The sequence below is a fragment of the Heterodontus francisci genome, chromosome 10, assembly GCF_036365525.1.
Source record: "Heterodontus francisci isolate sHetFra1 chromosome 10, sHetFra1.hap1, whole genome shotgun sequence".
NCBI lineage: Eukaryota > Metazoa > Chordata > Chondrichthyes > Heterodontiformes > Heterodontidae > Heterodontus > Heterodontus francisci.
The window spans coordinates 95,534,527-95,540,526 of record NC_090380.1 but is presented as its reverse complement, the minus strand read 5'-3'; positions in this window follow the sequence as shown (position 1 = coordinate 95,540,526).

Here is a 6,000-nt window from a genome sequence, read left to right as displayed (position 1 = left end):
GAAAAGACTGAAATACAGAGAATCGAAAAAACTATAGATTTACCAGAGAGAAGACAAGACAATACCACAGCTGTCCTCTTTCCCAAATCCCATACTGCAGACAGATTTACTGTACACTCCCATTAACCCTACCTCTAAGAAAATGAAGAAGTGTTTCTAAAGTCAACATTCAGACCAGAGGGTTGCAGGTAATGGTAACAGGAAGATACCGTTCTCAGTGCTTGTTCCAACAATATAGGAGACAAAAGAAGTGAGGTTGAGTGCGACGTGACATTGACAGACTCAACTACCCATTTTTACATTATTCCCTAATCCATCTGGGAAAACAGTATCAACACTGCAGTTGGCCTCAGTACCCCTATGTGAAAAGAAAAGTAAAGCTAGCATTCCTGATCACTACCCAGTGACCCTTTCCGAAAGTGTACCTTTGTGGTTATGAATCAAGGACAGAATTGGGCTCAGTTGTGATGTTCCCACAGTTGAATAGTCTTCCAACACTCACTTGGCACTCTCCACCTTTAAGATGTTTATAAAACCTACTTCTTGGTCATCCTAACATCTTCTCTGCTCTGTGTCAGTTTTTGCCTGACTACATGCCTGTGAAGACCCTTGGGACATTTTACTGCATTGTGTAAGTACATGGGAAAACCACCACCTTCAAATTTTCCTCCCAGCTCAACACCATCCTGGCCTGGTAATATATCGCCATTTCTTCATTGTTGCTGGGTCAAAAACCTGGAAGACCCTACCTAACTGCACTGTGGGCGTACCTTCAACACATTTAATGCAGCAGTTTAAGAAGGTGTCCGACCACCACCTTCTCAAGGGCAATTACGATGGGCAATAAATGCCAGCCTTGCCAGCAACACCCACATCCTGTGAATGAATAAAAGAAAATGTTGTAGTAGGTTTGCAAATGAAGTTGAGGGTGAGGTTCCACAGACGTGTGGCACCCATAAAACTATACCCCCAGCAAGAAGCCAGTGCTTCAGAAGAAAAACTGAGGGACATCTCAAAGCACTTTATAATCATTGAAGTATTTTTGAAGTGTAGTTAATGTTGTAATGTATGAAATGCAGCAACCAATTTGCACACAGTGTAGTCTCACAAACAGCGATGTCATAATGACTGGAAATGCTTTTTTAAGTGATGTTGGTTGAGGGATAAATATTGGCCAAGACACTGGGGATGAACCCTTCAACTCTTCTTCAAAATAGTGCCATGGGATCTTTTACATCCACCTGAAAGGGCAGACGAGTGCTTGATTTAGCATCACACCAAAAGCACCTTTGTACGCAGTTACCATAAACAGTTGAGTCACAAATCTACTGCACTTTTTTTTAAAAGTTGTATTGTGCATCAAGTAAACAAAGCCCAGGAAATTGGGTAAAATATAGTTTACTTAGCAATATAAATCTAGGCAGCGTTGCTACAACGCTGGTAGATAGCAAATATGTCATTCAAGAGAGAATATGTTCCTGTGAGGTGATGCATTTTGGCAGAAGAAATAGGGAGAGGCCATATGTACTTATACCACAGTTCTAAAGAGTGTCAGGAACAGAGGGACCTGGGGGTGCCTGTGCATTGATCTTTTGAAGGTGGCAGGTCACATTGAGAGAGTGGTTAGCAAAGCATATGGATCTAAGAAAATAAGAACATAAGAAATAGGAGCAGGAGTAGGCCGTTAAGCCCTTCGAGCCCGCTCTGCCATTCCAATAAGATCATGGCTGATCTGCTACTTCACACCATTTCCTGCACTATCCCCGTAACACTTAATGTTTTTAATATGTAGAAATCTATCAATCTCAGTCTTGAACATACTGAAGCACTGAGCCTCCATAGCCCTCAGGGGCAGAGGGATCTTGGACTTCATAAATAGCAACATTGAGTACAAAAGCAGGGAAGTTATACTGAACCTTTATAAAGCTCTGGTTTGTGAGAGGTTCCACTCCCGTACCCCCTGACTACAGTTCTTGACTTTAGGAATTACAAGAACAAATTGCACATGACACAGGGTTTGGCTCAACCATGAATTGTTGTTTTATTGAATCCAATATTATCCCTCTACGAAGACCAAAGTACGGAAAGTCTTCATCAGGGAACTTCTCTTTGCTGACGATGCTGCATTAACATCCCACACTGAATGGTGCCTGCAGAGATTCATCAACAGGTTTGCGGCTGCCTGCAACGAATTTGGCCTAACCATCAGCCTCAAGAAAACGAACATCATGGGACAGGATGTCAGAAATGCTCCATCCATCAATATCGGCAACCACGCTCTGGAAGTGGTTCAAGAGTTCACCTACCTAGGCTCAACTATCACCAGTTTGGCATATATTTAGTTGTATTATTTGCTCCTTTCCTAATTGCTGCACAGGCTTGTCTAAATGGGCACATAAGATTAATTTGCAAGAAATCAAATGTCAACTGTGCTCTGAAATGCAATTCACACGGCTGAATAACTTAAGTCATTTATAAGTAACAGGTTGCAAAAGATTACATGAAACCGACTGTGAATTAGCCAATCAATACACAGTCAACGTGACTGGGAAACACCGACAAACACCAACCCCCTCCCCACTCCCCCATGCTTAAAATTAGCTGAGCATTTAGAAGGACAAATTTGACACTTCTTCCCCCATCTCAAAAACAGTAATCCAGAAAAAAAAATCAATCATGTTGTTTGAGAGGAAATACTTGAAGACTAATATTAAAATGGATGGAACGACAAAGCAGGGAAGTGGGATTAATGTAGATATCTTTCAGTCTCCTCCTAAATCTTACAGCATGTATCAACATCTGCTTTATCTACTCTTCTCCTTCCCTCCTCCCATAAGTGGCTTTGGGGTATTATCTATGTTAACAGTGAGTAGTTGTTGCTACAGATCCAGTGTAGAAAGCTAGCATCATTTTCTGGGATAAACTGCTGTACAGTTTCGGGACTGGTAATCTAGAGGCCTGGACAAATGGTCTGGAGACATGACTTCAAACCCCACCACAGCAGCCGGGGAATTTAAGTTCAGTTTATTAATAAATCTAGAATGAAAAATTAGTATCAGTAATGATCATGAAATTGCCAGATTGTCAGAAAAATCTATCTGGTTCACTGATGTCCTTTAAGGAAGGAAATCTGCTGTCTGGCCAATATGTGACTCCAGACCTCAATAATGTGGTTGACTCTTAACTGCCCTCTGAATGGCCTAGCAAGCTACTTAGTTGTCAAGAAGACAGCTCATGTCATCTTCAAAAGGGCAATAAATGCTGGCTTTGCCAATAACACCCACATCCCATGAGTGAATTAAATTTTAAAAAATTACCACAAATGAAATACAGAATGAAAATTGTATATTATTTGGCCTGATAAACATCCAGAGAAAATTTGGTTTTCATTTTCAAGGACATGGTTTTATAAGGATGGATAGAAGAAGTGTGTATTGAAGCAAGACTGTACTTTTAAAAAGACAATCAAAAACATTATAAACTAAGGTTATATGAAGAGTAAGATGCTACGTTAATGTGATATGTTGTCAGCTTGCATGGCATAAATCAGGCAGGTGGGGGTGGGGGCGGGAGGCCCCCACAATGTCATTGGCGTGAGGCCCGGGGGATTTTTTAGCTCCTAAGTCTCATTTCCACGTGTGAAATTGGACTCCCGGCTGAGCCTACTGGGAGCAGGAGTGAGATTGTGGTTGGAAGGAGGCAGCTGCTGGGAACCAAAGGGAGTGCTGATGGGGCCAGTGGAGACAGGGGGTGCAGAATCGATCACAGTCACGGGAGTTTGAGGGAAACTTTAGCCAGGGGAGGCCCAAAGGTTCTTCGTGGGGCCCAGAGGAGCACTCATGGACCACAAGGAAACAATGGGCCTATTCTGTCCCAGCTCCCACTTGCGACCAGGTTTCAATGGTGGGATCAGCATTGCACACAAATTGCAATCTGTACTTTTATGCATTGGGTCATCATGAAGCTCTTGCCTTTATTTCAACATGAAGAGACCAATTGTTCGTTTCCAGTCTCACACCCACCTATTATAACAGAATACAATCATTCCAGCTTTAGAATAAAGCTTCAGACCAGCAGGTACAGCTTTCTGGGCAGCATGGCATCTTTGGTTAGTTGTTTTATATACAGGAACATCTTACTTGATTCAAATTTGCTTGCTGAGTTCTGTGCAGTTCAGCTTGCAGAAACAGCCCTTATTATACCCACTGCTAACATGTCTTCCAGCACAGCCCAACCCAAGCTGTATTGATTGATAATAAAAACAAGAAATGCTGGAAATACTCAGCAGGTCTGGCAGCTTCTGTGGAGAGAGAAGCAGAGTTAACGTTTCAGGTCTGTGACCTGTATTGATTGATAACCTGCTTTTGACTATAAACTGCTTTTGCTTTATCTGGCTGTATCCCACATTTCATCCAAAGTTGCTTAGATTGCTGTGCAAGTTGAACAGGACATCATTGTGACTTTTAAAAGAAGGGTAGATGGTGTACTCTCTGTTTTCTGCCGGCCAGAAGAAAACAGAGTATGCGTAAATGGGTCCTTTTCTGATGGGCAGAATGCGACAAGTGGAGTCCCTCAGGGGTTTGTGCTGGGACCTCAAGTTTTTACAATTTATATCAATGACTTAGATGAGAGGAGTGATGAGGTAGCTAAATTTGCAGATGACACAAAAATAGGTAACAAAGTGCGTTGTGAAGAGGACATGAGGAGGTTGCAAATGGATAAGTTGAGTGAGTGGGCAAAAATCTGGCAGATGGAGCATAATGTGGTAAAATGTGAAATTGTTCACTTTAACAGGAAGAATAAAAAAAGAGTATTACTTAAATGGAGAACGACTGAAGAACTCCAAGGTGCAAAGGGATCTAGGTGTTCTAGTGCATGAGTCACAAAAACTTAGCATGCAAGTACAGCAAGTAATAAAGAAGGCTAATGAAATCCTATCCTTTATTACGAGAGGAATCGAAAATAAAAGTAAGGATGTTATACTTCACTTATATAGGACATTGGTGATACCACATCTCGAATGCTGTGTGCAGTTTTGGTCTCCGTATTTAAGGAAGGATGTAAACACATTGGAGGCGGTTCAGAGGTTTACTAGATTGATACCTGGAATGAACGGGTTGTCTTATGAGGAAAGGTTGGACAGACTGGGCTTGCTTTCACTGGAGTTTAGAAGAGTGAGGGGAGACTTGATTGAAGTTTATAAGATCCTGAACTGTCTTGACAAAGTGGATGTGGAAAAGGATGTTTCCTCTTGTGGGTGAGTCCAGAACTAGGAGTCACCCTTTTAGGACAGAGATGAAGAAATTTTTTCTGTCAGAGGGTTGTGCTACTTTGGAACACTCTCCCTCACAGGGTGGTGAAGGCAGGGTCATTGAATAATTTTTAAATGGTGGTAGATAGATTCTTGTTGGGCAAGGGAATCAAAGGTTAAAGGGGGTAGATGGGAGTGTGAAATTCGAGACATAAACAGATCAGCCATGATCTTATTGAATGGCAGAGATGATTAGAGGGGCCAAATGGCCTACTTCTGCTCCTAATTCGTATGTTTGTAATCCAAAGTCTGATGGGCTGAAATTTATACCCCCCTGCAAAAACAATGGCGGGCTGTCCGTGTGGGCCACACATTGCAGAGCCACCGCGGTTTTAATCACAGTGGCTCCTTTAAATAGGCGGGGCAGGCCGCTTCCCTCGATGAGGTGGAGGGTGTGTGCTGTCCATTCCCGGCAATGGTGCCAGCTGCCTGTGTGCAGGCGCTGACACCATTTTAAAGGGCTGCTCGCCCTGCCGTTCTTGTGTTCAATTTAAATATTTAAAGAAATACGTAATAAAAAAAATTAAACACATTTATTCTGCCCCTCTCCCACCCCAATAACCATAAAATTACTTCCCCTCTCCCCCCAAACATTTACCTTGACCACCTAACCTTCCCACACGACTGCCAAAGTGCATAAAATTTAACCTAAAACCCTTCCCACCATTCCCTACACCAATGATGTTTCT